Genomic DNA, 21,853 nt, shown 5'->3' on the forward strand with positions numbered 1-21,853 from the left:
TAACCGTGTGTGTAAGTAACAGCTTAAGGGTACTCTGAATATTTGGAGGCTGGGGAGGAAAAATGTCAAGGTGACCCAGCTCTCTTCCAGCCGTGTTCTAGATGGTGCTTGTTTAAGTGGTGTTTATCAAGCACTGAGAGGACCAGGAAGAGTGATGATATCCATTATAACATCATATGGAAGTCCTGAAAAAAAATAGGGCAGCAACTACAGAGGGCAGGGAGCAACCTGGCCAGGGCTCTTTGTAGCAAGTCCCTTACTTGCAGAAGAATGTGGGATAGACAAGGTGGACAGCAGGGTCTGCATAACCTCAGCAGCTCTATGTGTATGCCATGAGAGAAGATCTAAACAGCAATCAGTGTGTTTCCTTCTCACTGCTGCCTTGAGCTGTTATGCATTTGTTGACTGATGCCTTTCCTCCAGAGCTGGTGAATTTAAGGACTGGTCTTGACACCATATTCCCTTTTTGCTGTGGCTTATCCTTACAGTACGTGAAATGGGAGCTTTTTTTGCTTGCTTGTTTCAATGAAGGTGGAGTTAAAGTGCACGCTGAATGGAGTTCCTGGTAGAGGGTGGGAAATAGCCCTTCACAGAAGGGTCTCGATAAGTGTGTCTGTAAAATCCTTCATGTCTGATGCTGGCACTTCTCTGAAGATGTATTTTTCTAACACAAGCCTGAGTCAGTAACAGGCAGTTCAGAGGGAAGGCTGGGCTCCGAGAGCAAACACTGCTTTCGTCTCTTTGAGGACTTTGGATCACAAAAAGACATGTAACCTGGCTGGTTGGTGTGTTCAGAAGTCTGATGCAGAGTAGCCAGAGAGCTGGCAATCAGTGCCGAGTTAATTCCTGCCTCCCTTGTTGCTGCACTGCAAACTTCAAAGAAGAAAAGCTGCTCCCTTTGCACCTACAAACACGATTTCCAGAGCTGAAGCAGGGTAATTTTCACATGCAAATTCAAGAGGCGAGCCTGCCTTATCTGAGCAGGTGGACATGCTGTTTAATGGGACGGCAGCAGCTCCCCTTTACTTCCCAGATGGGGAGCAATTCAGCAGAAATAAAAGGCTTTCTTTTGCTGTTGTTTTAGAGGGAAAGATGTGTACCTTTACAAAAGGGGAAAACGAGACCTTGTGCTTTGTTTTTATGCTTTGTATTGTGTTGAATCCTGGAAAAAAAATAGAACTCAGTTTACCATCTAGAGCTTTAGTTTACATTTTTCATAAGCTGTTGGAAGCATAATGCAGAAATCATAGACTTGGCAAAGGAGCAGGTCAGCTTTACAATTTCCCTCCTTCTCAAGCACTGAAATACACAGATTTGTGGACATGAATCCCAACGTTATTAATGTAGTAGGAAAACAGGGAGCACATTTATGGTATTTACAGTTCTCACTGCTTTGCTTTTTTTATATTCTCTTTGGGACAGTAATTTCTCTCATTTATTATTTCAAAAGCCTCCTTCTTCAGTGTTTTTTTTTCCCCCTTTTGTTTGTCATCAACTGTAACAGCAGGACTATTGGGAAGGAAAGTTATGCAAAGCAGAGAAGAGTGAGTTGCAGCTGACCAACCAAGACAATAACTGCTGGTGTGATTTAAGCAGGTCATTTTGAAGCCTAGGAGCTACTATTAAGTCATCTCAAAATGACCTGAAAGTTTGAGGTGCTCAGCTTCTGGAAACAGCTTTTCTCTGCTGTTTCACGCAGTGATTGTGGGTTTTCTTTGGTACAGAAATGTGGTTTCGATGCTTCCTTTGCTTGTCAGTAATAACTGACTCTGCCTGTTGGTGGCACATTGGTGAAGTGGCATATTTACTCCTTGCATTGCACATCTCCAAGTTTGGCCTCAGGTGTCCCTTGGCCCTGAAGCCTGAGCCTGCATTCAGGATGCCATGTATAAATATATAAATAGAAGCTCATAAATACTTGAAAAGTCGCATTTGCACAGCAGAGCCTCTCTGCACTGGATTTCTGTGTGGGTTGTTGGGTGCCCAGTTGGTGTTTTAATGCACTCAAGAAAAGGCCTCATCCCAGTGCAGCCTGTTTTTAAGCAAGGATGGTGCTTTTCACTGGATCTGCTGTTCCTTGAGCAGCTGGTACCCAGCCTGGGCCCACGGGTTGGCCATCACTGCCCTGCTCCCTGCCACGTCTCTTCCCGCAGCCTGGGTATGAAATGGATCATGACCTCTGCAAGGACTTCACTGTTAATTGCTGTGGACCCCAAGTCTGATTAAAACCAGCCTTTATTAAATTAAATAAGCTCCATCTGCTATCTGTGTGCCCTTATGCTGGAGACAGAGAAAGTGGGTAAAAGGGAGCATCTCCCATGTGATACTCTGGCTTCAGTTGAAGTGTGAATAGGGAATGGACTCAAAACTTGAAGTCCTGGCCAGGTCACTCCAAGCCCCTGTCTCTAATGAATCAAACCCAACTGCCAGCCTCAGCTGCTGTGCACAGTGGGAATGGAAATAGAAACTCAATTCAATTGAATGAACCTCAGTGAGTTTGTGCCTGTGTGCTTGTTCTGCTTAAGAATGAAATGAATGAAATGTGAGATGACTTAATAGGAGTTCCTGGGCTTCAAAACGATCTTGGTGTGAAAACAGCAGCAGTCTGGTTGTGTAATTTTTGCCCCGATTTTGTTCTGATTTTTCACACCCCTCAGATCCAGAATTCAGTGAAGTACGGAGGACTTGCTGTTTGTGTTGACATGTGTGCATCTGCCTTTCCACTCAGTGAAACTCGCCCTCTGATGTGCAAGCAAAATGGCACCTGTGGAGGAACCTTTACTAAAAGAAACCTTAAAGAGAAAAGGTTGTCAGAATTTAAAAGCTGATGAAACGATGTTTCTGTGCTCCAAATCTCACTCCCCTCCCTCAAGCAGCTCTGTAGGGTATTTGGTGTCTGGTGTCTGGGTCTGAAAGGTTTGCTTTGACACCATTTGCTAATCAATCCAGATGACTTGCTGATATGAATGACCCCTAAGGAGCAAATGTTTCTTGTATATTCTGTCTCAGCAAAAAGTACCCAGGTTTTCTTATGGTCTCTTAAAGAGGTGATAACAAAGATCAAAGGGGATAATGGGAGAAGGTTGAACTTAAATTGGACTTTTGTCTCAAAGGACCTGGTGGTTGCGTTGCTGAGTTACAATAATTTGGGGCTGAACTTTTGTTCTCCAAAAAGTGGACATCATTGAAGAGCAATGCTGCTCTTCCTCCAAGGGGCAGAATGTGGAACCTCTGGTCTTTTTGGTGCTTATTTCAGTGATAATGTCTGGCGTGTTTTGCCATTCCCCTTATCAGAAAAGAGCCCTGTCCTGCCCACCAGGTCATCCAAGTCAATGCTGTTAACTGTTGCCTTGTTTTAAATCAAACCTTTCTAGCATCTACGTAGAAAAAAAATCTCCCTTAAATCTGCCTAACGTCAGGCTTCTATAGCCAAGAAAACCTCTTTGGCAGTGAATTTAGGATAAAAACTGATTGCTTTTGACATAAATTAACAATAGTGGAGAAGGCCTGTGGTCATGGAAGATGCGTACCTCATAAATTGAGACAAATATTAATGTTTAAAAGCTTAGACCAGGCACTTGCTGGCTGAGAAGAAACCACAAGTATGCAATTGCAAAACAAACCCCAAGAGTGTGTGTAGTAAACAACGTGTTTGTAGAGAAGAGAAACTGCACACTGGGAAAACAACGGAGGAATGTTTCTGCTTTTCAGTTCAGTAACAGCCAAAACATGGGCTCATATGTTGCAGCTATATAACCAGTGGAGTGGAGGATCTTCCCCATCTCACTGGGCTATGGGGTTGACCATGTTTAACCAGAAAATTAATTAAGAAAGGAAATTAAGGAAAGAAATTCCCTCTTCAAAAACAAAGGAGAGGAACACTGTAAGATATTAATTTCCAGTTCAAGTCTGCCCATGTTCTGTCCAACCAGCAGGATAAATCTCATCAAGTTATATTGGAAGTAGCTGAACTCAGCCCAAAATGATTCTGACAATCCTAATTGAGCCTACAGACTTTTATTGTGGTTATTGTGTACATGGCTTCTAATGATCACCTGTTTTACTTGGTAGCATTATAACTTCATCACTGTCACAGAGCCTTTGAAATTAAGGGATTTTTAACAGTGATTAATGAGTATGATCTTCTAACTCAGCGGGGCGCTCCAGAAATCCCCACCAATGCAGAGACTTCTTTTAATTGCTGTCTTTGTTGCGATGCCGATATTCTTGTTTAAGGCGTTCAGGGCTTCAATTGTGTGTGCAAAATATCATGCCCGAGGTGTCCCCGACTATTTTAATTTGTCCTCAATCTCACTGAGTTTTGCTGAAGGAGATAATTCGTCAATCTCCCCTGCCTGTGAGGGGAGACTCAGGTGTTAGCAGAGCAATGCTGAATGATATCTGGGCAGAAAAAGGGGAGCCGATCCTTAGTTTTCTTTCAGTGAGGAGCCAGGCATCACCAGCAGTTGGCCTTGAATGCACTGGCATGCTATGTTTGTGAGAAGTTCAAGAAAGGTAATTTATCCCAGTGGGGTTTTGGATATTTGCTTGCAATTACACTTGTTTTAGCAAAGCGAACAGAATTTGCTCTTTGGATTTTCATTTCCATGCCCGCAGTTTAGAGTTGCAGGTACCACCTGTTAACACTGTGCAAACAAAATATAATTGACTCCCGCAGGAATCCCTCTGAAAGGCAGCACCTTGGGATTAAAGTTGCAGAGCCATCTATCTAAAATGATGTGGCAGATTTAATTAACGTGTCTAAAAATACACAGGCTGCAATCAAGCCTTTGCTTCTGCCCGTGTCTGTTCCCTGAAGGGGAATGCACATAATTTTCAAAATCTTGGGTTCTGTCAGCCACCTGTGAGTTGAATTTATTGATGCATGAGATTATCATAAAATTAATTTGGACACTGCTGAATTATGAGGTTGAAAACAGGTTGAGAAAGTGGTTCCTTCCCCATCTTAAGCAATATGCTGTCAATAATGTTCTTTCAAGCCCATATGTAGAGCATTACTAGACAGCTACAGTTACAAACTGTAAACGTATGGAGATGAGATGCGTACAGCCCCTTGTGGCAGAGAGAGATCTCTGTGGCGTGGTACTGGGAATGATTTGGAATGACTTGAGTCAGAGTGGCAGATAACTACAGACATCAAATGTATTTCTCTACTCACCACTCAGGGGACAGGGCTTTTGTTGTTGTTAGAAACAGAACATGGCAAACCACTGAAACAGTTGAGGAGCCCTCAGTCAATGTGTCTGTCCTTCGCTTGGGGTTTCAGGCTTTATATCCGCTTTTAATTAGAAAGAACTGTTTTTTGTTAAAGCAGTGGTGGGCAGTGATGAAATGCAATTTTCTCAGTCTGTAGTAAGGATTTTAAGGGAAAATGAGTGAATAACAAATGTTAGTGTTAATATGGTCCGTGCAGGAGTTGGTTCCCCACGATCCTTCTTTACATTGACATACAGAGTTTGATGTTGCTCTTTATCAGCTGTTCACCGGGAGGTTGCTGAGCATGGAAGAGGCCCCCCAGGCCAGCAATCACAGCTCAAAGCTGCAGAAGTTCAACGAACTTCTGGACAGTGCTGTCAAACATAGAGTTGGATTCTGGGTTGTCCCGTATGAAGCCAGAAGCTGGACTCAGTGATCCCTGTTGGGATCCTTCCAACTTGGGATATTCTGTTTTTCTAGATGTGATTCCAGACACTGACATCCTTGTCCAGATATTAAGAGTCACTGCTGACTTGCTGGACACAGAGCCCAGTATAACAGGATGCAGCTCTGCTGAGAAGGGCATGAGGAATTCAGGACTCAGAGATTGTAACTGAGGCTCTTGGCAAGCAGCAGTAGATATTGCTGTCTCTATTGTGCTTTGTTCATGTTTCAAGGTAATCATATAGTCTAGAGATCTATAAAAACACTTTTGATAAGCTTGAAGTTGGGGATCTGCTGGATTTCAGAGCCAAGGACTCACGGAAGAAGGGCTGTAGTGCATACACCTCATTTCTGCCTCGGTTGCAATGGCTGCCTCAACTGCCCACTGATTAAATGCCTTCGTTAGCACAGCAGATGGCTGTTGGTGCCCTGCTAACTCAAGTGGCCTCCCCAGACATTTTTATAACTACAGTGCAGGGAATAGATGTAGGTGCCAAGGTGACTGTTCCAATTTTAAAGCCCAGCAAGATAAGATGATTGAGAAAGCTTTAAATAAAGGCTAACCTGTGGAAATCCCTTCACAAATCATCCGTTTGTGAACTTTTACTTCCCCTTGCATTGCCTTAATCTCCTCCATCAGACAGGCTAAAGGAAGTCAAAGGGTACGAGGAACTATTTTCATTTGTACCACCAACCTCATCCCCATTAGCAGCTCGGGCTGTTTGCAAAGTCCGTCTGCATGTATGAATTGCAGGAGTTGTTGCACGGCTAAATATTGGGCTTCCTTCAAAAGGGATTCAGAATACAAAATAAAAATGAGAAACTATAGAATATTTCCTTCTGATAAATAAAGGGGGGGGGGAGGAGAGCTGTTGTTCAGTGCAAAATGTAAACTCATGCCTCTACCATCAGACTTCTTTGCAAAGGACTGTGTTGGATGTGGAGAGTAGCATTTCTAAACTATTTTTTTTCTCTGTGCCATTGTCAACAACTGTTTTGTTTTGTATCCCTGCCTGCAGTAGGATTGCAGGGGTATTTCAGTGCGGCTGTATGTGAACTAATCTACACGATGTCTGGTGGGTTGCTCATGTGCTCTGTTACCCGATCAGGGCTGTGCAGTCAGTTTTGTGAGGCTTAATGACTTTGCACAATGTTAAATTGTGCATTATCTGGGAGTTCTGGCTCTTTGTCAAGACCTATAAATAGTCTGGAAGCTGGCCTGATTACTTGCTCAGGACTGTGGACACGGCGTGTATGCACGTATGCTTTATGGGGAGCCCCTCGCTTGTCCAAGGTGTGCCTTCAGTCAGTCTCTTTTTCTAAAGCAGTGGTGAATAATACTGCAAATACTGCTTCCTTCCTCGCACAATGGTTTTACTTTTCCACCTTTCAGATACCTCACAGAAATGCCAGGGGGTCATTACATATCTCACCATTTTCCATTGGGCATCCTTCCCACAGGCGATGAGTGTCCAGACCCAAGTCAGTGTAAGCAAGCTGAGTCTTTTGAAGGAGGACTGGGGATGTAAAGATAAGGAAAATATCCAGGAGAGTGAGTACAAGTTAGGAACTGCTGTGAGATGACACCAAACCTGACTCTCTGTGGGAGTGCACAGAGAAAAACACGTGGGTGGCCATGAAGCTCTGCGGAGCGATGTGATACGACAGAAGTAGCCCTTGTATGTGGGATTTGCCTCCTGCAGTAGTGACAGAAAGGAATGATTGCTGCAGCCTCCAGGAAGTGCATTTAATTAATTTGTTATTGCTTTGTACCCTGAAGTAGGGGACAGAGCAAGTGCAGAGCCGGTGGCTGGTTGCTGGCTGGGCATTGCTGCAGTGGCTGCATGTCCATCTCCACCAACTGAGGCACCAGGCTGTGCACTTGGGTTACCACTGGCCCAGTAAATAAGTTCTCAGAATTGTTTTTCTGATAGAAACTGAATGAGTCTTTTGGTCTCCAAAGTAAAATGCTGCTTCTGAAAATTCTCAGTGGATTTCGATTACAGCTGGCTGAGGCTGGAGGAAACAGTCCCTGTGACGTCGGAGGCTCAGGCTGTTTCCATTTTTATACTGTGCTCCTCTGGGCACCGAAGGCATTTCCGCTACAGAGCAGATCAGCCTGGAACTGTTTCATTCCTTTCTGCTCTGATTTAAAGCAGATAAGAGTTACTGCCTGCTGCCAATTAGTAGGACATGGTTGTTTGTTTTTTTTTTTTTCTCCTGTTCTGGTCTAATTTCAGGTATTGTTTGGAGTTTGTTTTGCTGAATATTTAGTTTGTTGGAGCTTGAACCTTGGGCTTCCCATAAATAAGAGCTAAGATGCTGGCCCAGGTCCGTTGCTGGAGATGTACAATCACCCTCTCCCACGTGCTGTAAAACGTACAGCGTTGCATCTGCTGGCTCGCAGCCAGCTGTTTGAGGCCATTTAGCCATGGCTAGACTTGTTGCATGTGTTTTTCATTCATCATGAGCCATGGCTGAACTTGGCAACTGCTGCCTAGGCCACGGGCAGCAGCTCTGCCAGGTGAGCCATTAGCGGCTGGACTCAGCTGGAATTCTTCCTCCTGCAGATCTTGAATGCAGTTCAACCGTGCTACACGGCAAACCACAGCTACACTCACGTGCATGCAGTAGTGGAAACAGTTTGACATGCAAATCAGAAATGTCATTCCGTTTAGCCAACAACTGTTGGCTGGAAAAGAGCTGGGCTTGTGCTCGGACCCGCAAGAGTCCAGATGGCTAATGTGGTCATCAGCCATCGCACCATAATCCCACATCAGAACTTGGCTTTTCACAGAGGTCTGTGAACGGGAGTGAAATGCAGAATGTTAAATACAAAGCAAAGCAGAACCACTCCATTATAACCTGCAGTGATGGGAATTCAGTGCTGCTTTTAAGCAGCAGGATTCTAAACTCCAGGCTTTTTCTATTTGGTTTTATTTCCCAAACCCTGAATTATCTTGTTAGGAGAGACATTATTTCCCTTTGGCAATTTCTCTTTCCTTCCTCTGCCCTCACGCGTTTTTTAAGCTCACAGTGGGTAGATTAAAATTTATGGTTGTTGGAGCTCTGTCTTTCTTTATTTTTCCTCTTTACTTCAGCTCATCACATTCAAATAGCACTAATTAAATCTGTTCTCGCTTAAAATGTAGCCCTGCCTTCGGTCGGCAAAATTACATCTGAACTCTCTGAATCAGTGTGACCTTGGCAGTATTTCAGCAGAAATCAGTGGCGCTATGCTGGAGTAAACTTGGTGTCGATAGATCAGAGTCAGGCCTCTGGTTATTCGCGTTATGTGCAGGCAGCACTCTGTCAGAGTCTGTTAGCTCACACACGAGGTTATGTGAGCACAAGTACATTGCTCATCTGGGTCACCTCGGGCTCAGCACCAGATCAGCCAGCTGGGATGGGGAACTGCAAGGAGATGCTGGGATCCTCTGTGCAGCTCAGTGGTTTTGGGGAGGGTTTAATAGCCTCGTGTCCATCCAGCCTGTGGGGGCTGCACGCTGCACCCAATGGAGAAAGACCATGGAAGGAATAGAGCAAACACAGTGTCAGAGCCAGCAGCCAGGATCCCCATGTTACTGCTTATTGCTGGCAGGCTTGTCCAAACCTTTCAGTACCCAGATAATGAAAAATTGCAGGCAGATGTCTCCTGTGCAAGCCTTTGGCTGATGTTTAATAGGTGAGCAGGGAGCACGTCTTGGAGCACATCTCTTACAGACATCCCCTTGGAGGTGATGTCCCACATACCTGCGCTCAACTGGCTGTGTCACTTTCTCATTATCTGCCCCAGACCTCATGTCCCCAGCTGTCTTTCAGAAGTTGCTGGATTTTACAGCATGAGATTTTTTTCCTCGTGCTGGAGGGTTTGGTACCAAACTTTGCATTCCTTTCAAAAAGAAGTACCAGAGTCTCTGCAAAGTCTGCAGGAGACTTTGCTGTTTGCAGCTGCAACAGCAGCAATATCACATCCTGAGGTAGATATGTGATTAGTAAATTGCTTTGAGAGTTCTTTGGAATAAGAAGATTCATATGCTGTATAAATGTAAGAGATGTAATTACTTTTATTGCTAGGTCTGTGCTGACCAGCACTGCTGGGAGAAGATCACACATTGCCATTCTGCTTCTCTTGAGATATACAACAGGAGACTTGCTGAGACCCAAGGAAAACTGCTTCTGTCCCTGCGCCTGATTCATGCTGCATAGTTAAATGCCATGGGAAAGCACTTGTAATACAAACGTTTTTGTTTATAGGCAGACATTTCGTTATCACGTTACAGAATTCTCAGGACCAGCTGCCACATGAGATTTCTGGCTAGAACATTTAACATAAGATTAAAACACAGAGTGACATGCCCATTTAGCTGAAAATCAGAGCATGGTATTTGCACTTTCCCATTCTCTGGAAAGAGAATATCCTGGATGATATTTCTGTGCACATTAGTCATGAGAAGCCGGCATGCTGTATGCTTGGTGACGTCCTTGAGGCTGTATCAGAGAACAAATATTGTGATCTGTTCAGCATGGGCTCCTTGTGCGAGATTGCATTTCCTCTCCAGCGAATGCAGGCTGTTTGCTTCTGGCTTTGTAGATACCTTGCAGTGACAGAGTTGGTCCCTTCTTTCTCCACTGCACACGATGCAGCCCATTCCCAGGCCCTGTGGCCGTTCTGAGCAGTGGTCTCCACATCTGCTGGGAGCTGGGTTATCATTCAGGCTGCAGTTTTACCTCATCTTTCTTAACGCTTTCCTTCCCCCTTACCTTGAGATTGCGAGGTGTTCTTTTCAAGCAGTGCCCTGGTATGAAGAAATCCAAAAACACTCCTGCTGCAATGTAATCTGCTGGTAGAAACCATATGAATGTTTTGAAAGAGCAGGAGTTTCTTCACAGAAAAGGCCGATTAGTTTGTCTGGACTGTAACTCCAATTACTGAGTAGCATTGCCACACTGGATATGATGAAAAATGACACATAGTTTGTCAGAAACTCGGTGTATTCTTTAACAGCTTTGGGTTGTTTTCTTCAAGCAAGGAATGGAAATGGAATGAATCTCTAAAATGCCCAGTGAAAAGCTGCACTGCTCGTGACTGGCATCCAGGTAGAAACAAGGAGACCAGGGACAGTATCTCACAGCCACGGTGCTGTGAACTTGGAGCTGCAGTAACCTGGGCATGCATCTTAGCGTGCCTTTGGTGTATTTCATCTGAGGGAGGAAGCAGCTGGTGGTTACTTGTGTTGGTGTTTCTGAGCTCGGATGGCTGCATCTCAAAGGGACCACAGGCAGGGAGAGGTGGGGCTCGCACTGTAGAATCATAGAATGGCCTGGGTTGAAAAGGACCATAATGATAATCTAGTTTCAACCGCCCTGCTATAATCAGAGTCACATGCTGCTTCAGGCTGTGTGTCCCACTTGCCCAAGCTCTTCCCAGGAAATGAAAAGGCAGTTTCCCAGAAGGGAAGCTTCTGGTCACCAAGCAGAGAGATGGTTGTCTGGCTGGGGCTCCCAGGGCATCCTTCAAAGGAACTTCCCTGTGGACTAATGTAACCATCACAAATGTGACTTACAAAAAGGATATCTTTTTCTTGGAAGGCCATCTCCGGTTTCTCTTTTGCTTTGGGCACCCACAGTGCTGAGTCACTACCAGAGCAGCGTGAAACCCACAGAGCTGCTGGGCTGGAGGTGGCCAGGGCTGAGTCAGTGGGTGCCTGCAATGAAAGTGGGGCCGGGATGTGGCCATGCATGTGGGCTGGGGGAGTGAACAGGGCATTTTTATCTTTACTAAGTTCTTTTGTTTTGCAAAGCTTCCTGTTACTGCAGCCTCCCAAGGCAGAGCTTTGGGAAAATCCCTGTGAAACTGATATGAAATGGCACATGGGAGGTTGCAATGTCATTGTTGTCTTCCAGCAGAATTCCATCACATTGCAGAAAATCAGAAGCTCCTTTAGATTTTAAGACCTTATTTAACACAAATGGAGGGAGTTTTAACAGGACGTTTAAAACTGTTAGATAGAACATAAGACATAATCAAGGACTTCTCTAGGGTTATATCTGATAAATCTTATAGTCCCACTGATTTAAATAGTACTATCAAAGAATGAAGGCAAAATTCTGTTTGAATTCCAAACAGCTTTTTCCCTAAGTGGTGTTATTTGTAAATCTCACACCTGTAATTTTTATTTTTGCTTAATAAATCTCAGTAGCATCAGCCAGTTAGGAAACACTTAATGCTTGAACCCTGTCAGTTTTCCTGCAAGACTTGCTGTTCGTTACCCTGCTGTCACATCCTCATGATTTCAGCGGTCTGCATCTAATAATATTTGATATCGATTACCCGAGGTACGTTTGTTGCATTTTAGAAATGTGTTTGTCACTTGCAGGAAGCACCGTTGGCTCTTTAATCTTGTACTGGGGGAATTAGTCCTGCTGGGCTCATATTCTAAGCTCTGTGGGACTGGGAGTGACTGGGCTGCTTTGCAGTGACCACTTCAGCCCATGCAATACGTATGTCTTCTCTGCTGGAGTGTGTGATTCTCAAAGCATTAACACGGTGGAGAGTTAAATGACATTTAAACTACCTTAGGGTTCAGATGACTGCAAAGCCCAAAACCTCTGTGGGTTCTCATAGGCTTCACCGCGTTTGCAGCACACTGTCAGCAATCTGTGCAACAGCCCATCGCCCGTGGAAACACAAACAAGGGCTGGCAGAAAATTTCTGTTCAAAGGTCAGTGGTAAATGATAGACCTTAAATGCTGTTTTGTTTCTGTTCCACAAGCTGGAAAATAATAGGATTGGATTTTGATCAAGAGCGCTGCTTTATTCCCTCCAGTCATTAGCTTTCTGGTCTCTTGTACCCCAGGGCATGTAGTTGGTAGTAAAGGAAGATCTCTGATGAGTCATTTGTGGGTGTTTTTTGTTTGTTTGTTTTGAAATTCAGCTATTTCTGTACAGTGAGCACTGCTGTCTTTGCCTGGTGCTCAGTCTGTTTGTCCCGATGCTTACAGAGCTCCAGTGCTGACATTGCTCCAGGCCCTCTGCTGTCCCATCTCCCTTTGTGCCCTGATACTGTTAGCTGGGGCAGATCAACACCTGACCTGTGAAAATGTGGATTTTCATATGCTTTTAACACAAGAGCATGGCAAAGGCCCTTCTGCAATGAGCCAGTTTCTGAATGGGGACCATGGATGGTCCTCGCACTGCTGAGCAATGGAGAGAAGTCTCCTGGATAGCAATCAAATTCAAAATGGATGTTTTTGGAACTTTATGACAAAGTTTCACATAATTTTCCTAATGGAGCATTTAAACAGGACCTTTTTTTGTTTCTGTAATGAATATCCTATTTTAGACTGGGGAATAGCTGGAGCTTGCATAAGATGAGAAGCCTCATGCTTTGGTAGGTTGTCATGTTCCCCTTGGGATGCCCAGTTATAGGTTGCAGCCGTGTATATGCTTATATAAACTAACAGCTTTTCCAAACCATCTCAGAGAAGTTAGGAAACTATTTCCATCATGAGTAAGGGTTGAATGACTTTTAAAGAGCAGCAGTGGTAGTTGTGCATGTAATCTTACATAGTGCCAAGTGCCCTTCATACCTGTTTCTAGAAGAGTTTCATAGATGTTTACCAGGCTCAGAATAACAGGAGCATTAATTATTTTGGCTGGTGCAGCTGCTCTCCATGGCGACATACACAAAACCAGATCTGGCCTGTTGCTTCATGCTAAAGAGAAGGGCATTGGTTGGATGGATTTCAGGAATCTGTACCCAAAAAAGTCCCCTGCCCTGCTGCAGGAATCTGGGGTGTGATGGTGCTTCCTTCTCCTCTTGTTCACAGGCTGCTTCACACATTAGCTCCTACTTTTGAAGGTTCCCATCCAATGTATGTCTCTGGTTACTGCTTCTAGCACCCAGACAGCTGTCTCAAATGCTTTTCTCTTTCTCTCCAGCTCTCTTTCCCTCACAGCAAACTTTAGCCCTTCATCTGCCTGAAAATAGGGTTGTTTTCAACTGAATGGTAACATCCCAGAACAGTTTCAGCTGGAGAACATTGCCATGTAGGGCCAGATTCTAACACTGTGCTTAGGACCTCAGGATTATTTAGGAATCAGAACCCCCATGTGCAAAGCACTGCACAAAAACAAGCAGTGCACATAGCTCCTGTCTCATGGAAAGCATGATATAAATGTAACAGCACATTTCCATGTTAGCATGGCTTGCTCTGCACTAAGTTCTTGCTCTTCTTACATCTACAAGTGAGCAGCAAATTATCCATGTTCTTCAGAACAGGAGGAAAATGTGAGTTTTGCTTTAATTCAGAAGAGCAATTCTTTTAGTTTTCAAGAAGTTTGTCATTTTCAAGAAAGCCCCTTCTTTCCTGTCCACTTTTCCACTGCTCCATCTTCATGTAGCACAGTGTGCCTGATCCATCAGTGTGTAATAGAAGGGTCATGCTTGGAGATAAATGAAGGTTGCTGCTCTCAGTCCTTGCCCAGCAGCTTACCCTTTTCACAGTGTGCCTTACTGAAGAGTTTGCCCTGGGTTTCAGTGTTGTTTGGTCATTTCACTTCTAATAGTCCTTCCACTTCCATTATATCCCCTGGGTAATGCTTGTTTGGAGGACAGTACAGTAAGTGACTGCTCCCTAATCTGATTGCTGATTTCTTAGTGGCCTGGATATACCAGCATTAGTTTGCTATTTCAATCTGATCCATCGCAGTCCTCTGCTACACAGGGCTGCTCTTTTATATCACTTACATGGCAGAAAAACAGCTTGATTCAGTTCGTCTCCAAAGCCAGGATGGCCAGGTCACATGTGTGCAGAGCAGAGATGATTAACAGCCTCCTGCTGTGCCAAACCAAGTGCCTGAGCTGCTGGCCAGGAGCTGCTGGGGTGAAAAGGGCTTTCTGCAGGCTGTGAGCAGCATGTGTGATGCAACGCGGTGGTTGCTGCTTACGCACTGAATTAAGACTTTGTTTTTTATATGCTGGCAGGGTTCTCTTGATCCCTTTATCACCAGTTCTGCAAATAACGGCCAGTTTCTGAATGAACTTTTAAATAGAAATCTGAAGGATGTCATTCTTATAGCATGTGATGGAAGTTACAGTTAAATCAGTTATCAGAGGTATCTGAGAACAAGGTGAAGAGTGTCAGGGTGGGGATCGGTATGGTTATTGGCATCATTGGTCTTTCATTTATAAAGTGGTATCCTTCTCTCTGCTGTCCAAGTCCTGTAGTCTAGAAAGAGAGCATGCAGTTAGAAGAGAGGTAGTCTCCTAGACTGAAGGAACTGAATCTGGTGGAAGGATGCTGCATTCCATCAGAAGATCCGTCCTGGGAATTAGGTGAGGTTGGTAATGCTCAAGACATATGCCAGGCTTGTGGAAGCCTGGAAGGATATTGCAGACAGATATAGTCATTACCACCCACCTTTGTTTCAGAACAGCTGGCTCAGGAAAGGCACAGTGGTGCAAATCATGGTGCTGACAATATAATGAGGCAAATGTCAGGGTAAGAACAGCTTTGAGGCTGGTGATCTGACTTGTTGGATCCTGGAAAAGACCTGCTCAAGTGTGATGGAGTTTGGGTGTGTTCCTGCATCCCTTTGAGCTTTCTCTTTCTTGGGGCTCCCTGTCAGACATTTGTTGCTCAAACCCGCTGAGATTTCTTTACCCGGTATTGCTAGACTGCGTGTCCAAACCGAGATCTGAAATTCCACCATCCTCCCTCTCTCTGTCCACCAGCCCCAGCCTGCAGGAAGGTACATGATCCTCCTGAACATCAGGCAATTTGACTATCAGGGCAGGAGGATGCAGACAACTAATTGGTTATGTTTCTTACATGTTTGACATGTGCGTGGCTGACAGTGGCGATATTCTTTTTTATTGTTATTAACTAATATTTATTTTGGTCAGCAATAAAGAAACAGACTATGTTTTTGAGCAGTGTTTGGAGGCCTGTAGTCTCAAAGGCCTCCTGCAGCTTTGCAAACTCTTTTGCAAAATCAACGAGCCTTGACACCTGGATATGATTGCACGGAGCGTGGAGTGACACGTGCTGCAGCCATTCTGCTGGTTGTGTCACCTGGTTTGATAAGCCAGAAGCTGTCAGCCTCGCTTCACAAACCTGAGTGTGAAGTAAGGGAGTAGGTGTGTATGGAGAAGTTGCAGAATGGGGAAGGGTGGATCTTCCTACTTACTGCCTCTTCCCCTCTGTCATACGCCAGCATCAAAGATCTCACCTGTGACCTTTGGAGACAGCTGTACTTAACATGAAGACAAAACTACCTGTGTGAAAAATATTCCTATGAACTGTATCTTACAGCTCTGACTTGGTATATGGGAAAGAGAATGGATTCCCTTCCAGCAGTCATGAATGAGCTGGCTTAAGTCAAGAGCGTTCTGAGTTTCTTCACTACTTACAACCTGAGTAGCTCTTGTTCTGTTCCTGTCTATCTCAGGGTCCAATGAGCAGGAGAGGGATTTAGGACTTCACTGACATCATCTTCTGCCAGAATAACTACTCAGCTGATCCACTGATACTGTAGACAGACTGGAGGACTGATGGGTATTTCTGATGAAGATTACTCTAGTGCTTTTCAAGTGTTTGGAGATCTTTGATATAAAGGCTTGTAGCTTTGCTTTTATTAAGGGACTAAACTTGGGCATCCAAGGCAGTCTTTCCTGTCTGATTATAAACAACTATGAGAAAGCTAAAAGTTGGAGCTGTAGCAGGAGTGTACCCAGTGAGTCTGACACACAGAGCAAGATAAATTAAGGAAGATTGATTAGCAGTCTGTATTTGGAGAGAGACTGCCTGGTGGATGTGTTTTCTCATGCGGGTTGTGGGAACAGAGCTAGGCGGCCTTCTTTCTTTTCCAGATCTTGTTGAATGCAGCCTCAGAGATGCAGGGTCTGGTTCGGAACTCAAGAGACTGAAGTGCATTCAGATGTTAAAATCTCCTTTCCCTTTTTGTGTCTGTCCCTGACACCAAGATCTTTAGGGTAGGTGGAAACGTGCATGAATCTTGTGGTGCTTACTAGGTCTGGAAGCAAGATCTGAACAAGGGGGGTTTTCACCCATCGTTCCTCCTGAAAACTCATTGGCGTTCCCTAATGTCACAGTAATGGCAAACGTATTCAGTATCCTACAAAGCAGTGCAGCCTTACGTCTGTTCTCTGTTTCCAAATCTTTGTCTCTGTTGTTCTACTTATGGGTGGATCACAGCAGTAATTACCTGAATGAACCAAGCACCAAAACACCGTAAGTGATCATCTCCTCCAAAGAATAACAACGATTAGGTCACCGTCTTTGCTTATCTCAGATCCACATCCTTAAAATAAGGGCAACAATATTTTTCCTTTTAAAAGAGCAGGACAAACTTGTTAATGTTTGAAGTATTAATTGGTGTTATTATTGCTACTCGTAAGGGTGGCAGGGAAGCACCTAATGAATTCTGGTTATGTTACAATAGGCTGTGGCTGCTGTTGTCATGACTAACGCTGCATAAATTGGCTGGGCTGCCTGTTGACAATGATGTGGTCTGCTTCCACCAGCTCTCTGTGGTGAGGAAGTTCTGAGGGTGCTGAGCACTTTGTGTCACACCTCTGTGCTTTCAGAGTGCAGTTCTGTCTATAGAATATCTCTGCATGCGCTCGGATCCAGAGCTGCCCAGCATTTTTTGTACTGCCTAGCAATGGCAGCAGCGTCTCCTTTTCTGCTTTAAAAGACATAAAGAGGGAAGTAGCTTAGACCGTCATCTCTTGATTTCAGGTGCTTTCTTGAATGATTCCATATGGCTATTGCAGAATTGGTGCGGAAAACTCACTCCAGTGTGTCCTTGCTCATGACCAAACATTGTTCACTTTGCCTCGTCATTCTTAGATGATATTTCTAATTATCTTCCTTAATAATTTGCTAGGAATGAGCTAACAGGTCAATGGGTTGATACAGTGGGATGTCACATGTGTATTTGGGTAAGCCAGAGTGGCATCTTCCTAGCTGTCAGATGGAAGTGACTCTGATTCCCCCAGTCAGTCATCGCATCAAACAACATTCAAAAGGAGCTCTGCCCAACCCTCAGTGGGCTGAGGTGTACAGCCTCTTCCCATTAGGGCCATCTCTTCCCGGCACTTGCAAGCCAAAGGCCACCTCTGAAGGCTGACTATGCACTGTGTTGCGTCAGTGCCCACACAGCTCGTGAGTCAGCAGCTGTATGAGTTTCGTACCTGTTAGGGATATGCCAGAAACCACAAGTGTTCTGAGGTAGGAACTGGGAGTTGCCACTCAGCTGAAGACAACAATGTCTGCAGCAGTTTTTATTGTAAATTAGTTTTATTTATTACGTTGCCAAGTGATTGGATGGGAAAAGGAAAATCAGCATCCAGATTTCTAAAGCCCAGAAAGCTTGAAATCTTCTAACAAAAGTCACTGCATTACTGTACTGAAGTCTATTAAAATGATGGCTAAAGCCTTAGTGGAAGAAAGGCTACAAAACCATCAAGGATTTTGGGAAAACCCCAGTGTGTGAGATCAATTACAGCACTCCTGAGGTGCACAGGAGCAAAATGCAAACATTTCTGTGGGTGTCAGCTTGAAAATATAATTATTCAAACAAGTGTTGGCACAAGCAGCAGTCACTGTGGAGTGCAAGCCACGTGTCCTGATGCCAGGCTCCGGGTAAGGGTAACCCAAGAAAAGGGGCATCTCCGGCCCCCCATGCTGTCTCCTGCCAGCTCTGGCTGCCAGCAAGCCAGGGCCACATGCCAGCAATGGCAAGATTGCTTCTCACTTAGCTGGGATACAGCCTTATTAATTTCATTCAACTGTTGGCTCAAGTGCCTTGAGCTGGCACAGATAGCTGTGACAGGGAAAGCTCGTGTTGTGAGCACAGGAAACCTTGTTCCCTGCCTTCCTCCTCCCCTGCTATCTGTGGGGATTCTGAGATTGGTGTCATTTAGGTGCAAGGAGGAAGGGAAAGACTGGCAAGGGAGTAGCTGCTCTCCATTTGGGATCTGTAGCTGCAGCTGAGATAGCAATGATGGGTGTGCAGCTGTTTGGGAAGGGAGTTGGTCATTCCTGAATCACTGTCCTGCGTTCAGTGAACACTTCAAGGCCAAGGCTGACCTGCTGAGCTTCTCAGGCTGTTCTCACTTCTGCCTTCTCCTTTCCAAAGCAAGGTTTCCTAACAACGTGCATTGCTGGCAGGGATGGGCATCTCCTTGAACTGTGAACTGTAACAGGCATGGGAATCCTCCCTAAATAGCCTTGAAGTTGTTTTCCCAGCATACTTGGATTGTAAATACATGCCAGCTCCACAGAAGGACTGCTTGGCTGTGATCAGACAGAAGGCTTAATGATGGGAGATGTAAATTATTGCTGTGGTTGCCAGTCAAAGAAGACCTGCACAGGAGTGGGAGGCTGGCTTTGCAGGGAGCTGCTCTGCGTTGGGCTGGGGCACAGCTTGTGATGGAGGCATTTGGGGGGGACAGTTTGGCAAGTGCAGGTGACTTCAGCAGGACTGTGAGCTCTGGCAGTGCCTGGTGTCACTTTGGAGAAGTCGTATTTGGTAAATAATTGGAAGTCGAAACTGTGTGATAGAGTGAAGGGTGGTGTTCTTGTCACTGATGGGGCTTTCCTACCTGCTCCCATGGGCTGTAATGGAAAGATTACATCCCCTTCCCTCTGTACCAACACGCTGTTAGGTGACGTGTTTGATAGTGGTGTCTGGATAAGTACATATCTGGCACCCGCCCGAGAGCTGCTTTTAGTACAGGTTCCTAGAAGTGATAGCTTCAGAAAACAAGGAGACGCCAAACAGTCCAGCACGGAGCAGCACTTTAACCCTTCCAACACCGATTGCCCCAAACAGCAAGCGAGAATCAGTACCAGAGGCTCTGTGAAGGAAACAGCACCACGGCTCAGCAGGGACTGTGTGTAACTGCAGCATAATAGTGCTGCGTTACAGGCAGCAGCCCTGGGAAAAGCTGATGCAAGCCTTTGTCCTGACAAACCCTGCTGAAACAAGGCCTGAGGACAGACTGCATTCTCCAGTAGCACCGTCACTGACCGTGCATCCAAAGGCACCTCCACTGTGTAAATAGGTATCTGTCCTTCGGCCTTCACGATCCTCAAACGTTGTCTGGTTTTGTTACACATCTTAAATAAGCCTTCTGCTGAAGAACGCAGTACCTCTCCAGTAGTGCCCTCTGACAAGGCACCCATGGAGCTGCCTGGCTGGTGGCTCCAATCAGGTGGCTGCAGTTTTTTATTGCATTGAGTGTATTTCCCCTTTCATTAATCACAGATCCAGCCATGTCAGGAGCTGCTGGAAGGGCCTGAGCTGAGAATCAGACTTTCTTTTTCAGGCCGTATTGCTACTGCAGCAGGGTGGGCTTCACTTTTCCCGGGTTAAGGAATGTCAGTGTATAACTGAGCACTGAACCCGAGCACGTGAAAAACCAAAACCAACAACAACAAATCCCCAACCTAAAGCCCCAAAGCAGACGTTACCTAACACATGCTTGGAACAGAAAGTCCTGTCCTGTGCACCATCCGTCCTCCTTCCCCGTACATCTCTGTAAACACCACTGACGTTGTGTGTTTATACAGTGTGCACTCCTCGCAGTTCTGCAATACCTTCACTCGTCCCACCCGATGGACTAGTTGTAACAGGCACCAAGTGATCCCTTTTTTTTGTTGCTCACTTACTTCAAACACCTGCAATTTCCTGCTTTGTATGTCCGGAGACGTTATGTAGCCTTTAATTTGATATTGTTCATAGATTTTATTATTACTTCATAAAGCGCCTTAATGAGCAGCATCTTTTTAATTATATATGGTAAAACCTCGTGAAACAAAGGAAAATTGACCCAATTTGTCATAGCTGGCTTGCAGAAAACCCTGCAGGTGACTGAGGATCACTTTCCATCACTACTGTATTTCACACCTTCCCAGCTTCTGTGTGTGCTGTACAACACTACAACCACATAGTGGCTAAATGACTCTGTACCAGCTAACATTTTTTCCTATATGTAGCAAAGGCTTCAGCAGCCATTGAAATCCAGGCCCTTTTCAAGGTGTCCATCAGGTGCTGTCTGGCACATTGGTGAAGTGTGAGATGCAGCCCTGGTTTGTGTAGTTGGAGTATGTTTGAATAGCAGCTGCGCCGTGTCCTGGATGCAGCATTAATTAACAGAATGGCCCCGCTTCAGGCCCCAGTGGACACGCATCCACATGGCAACTGTGAGCCTTGTCGGCAGCAAGAGATTAAGGAATTAATTGGCAGGGTTAATCTTCGTGTCAGGGTTGGAAATGAATTGTTAATTTGTTTGGATGAACATAATGTCCTGTCCCGGTGATGGCAGGTGGGTTCACGTGAGAAAAAAGCCTGTGAGGTTGCCCTTCCTGGGGACTTCTCTGTTTAACACCTCGAGCCGACAGATCTCCTGAATTCTTTGCCCCTGATGCGTGTGACTGCACAGGGCTGCAGGAGGGGGCTGAGCTCCTGTGGGCACAGTACAGCTGGTGGGAACAGGGCTGGCTGCAGCATGGCATGGCCTTGTTGAGATACAGCCTCACTTTCCCATCTCGCTCCTGTGTGCTGAGCAGATCTGATGGCTGAATCACGGATAAAGGGTCGTGCCAACCTGCTCTCTGATCTCAGGGTGATGGAGAGATGGCTGGTACCAAAATGCTGCTGCTGGGATAAGGAGGACCAGCCCTGCAAGCGGCGTGCAAAACTTGGCCTCTTGGTGGTGGTACTAATGGCTGTCAGACACACATCTCCTCCTCCAGGACACTGTGGTTGGAGGATCTGTGTCAGATCAGCAGATGCTTTTCCTTTTCTACTCTCATTTAACACTTGTGACCACAGACTGTTTTCCATTTTAGTATCTTTCTAATCTGTTTAGGCTAATGCATTGGTCACATCACATTAAGAGAGACGATAAAAGCACTTCAGGGCTTAAATTATTTAAATGAAAATTTAACATTTTGTCACTTGTGATCTCTTTTGTGCATTGATTAATCTAATTAGTTCAGCAGTAAGACTCGCTTTCTCCTCGTGCCGTGCTCTGGCCATTGTGACTGACATAACCTGATTCTGGATGTGACATCAATAGGGCTGCCCTATTTACAGCTCTGGGACCTTTCTGGTTTTGCAACAATTCTATTTAATGCTTGTGGTCGTAATATT

General features: G+C 45.1%; 1 long non-coding RNA gene across 1 annotated transcript in view; it reads left to right on the forward strand.

Moving 5' to 3' along the window:
- The window catches only part of LOC140257041 (uncharacterized), a 70,549-nt gene that overhangs the window by 48,531 nt on the left and 165 nt on the right, over window positions 1-21,853 (forward strand). The gene's annotated exons all lie outside the window — the stretch shown is intronic.

Source organism: Excalfactoria chinensis, chromosome 10, assembly GCF_039878825.1.
Source record: "Excalfactoria chinensis isolate bCotChi1 chromosome 10, bCotChi1.hap2, whole genome shotgun sequence".
NCBI classification, from domain to species: Eukaryota; Metazoa; Chordata; class Aves; order Galliformes; family Phasianidae; genus Excalfactoria; species Excalfactoria chinensis.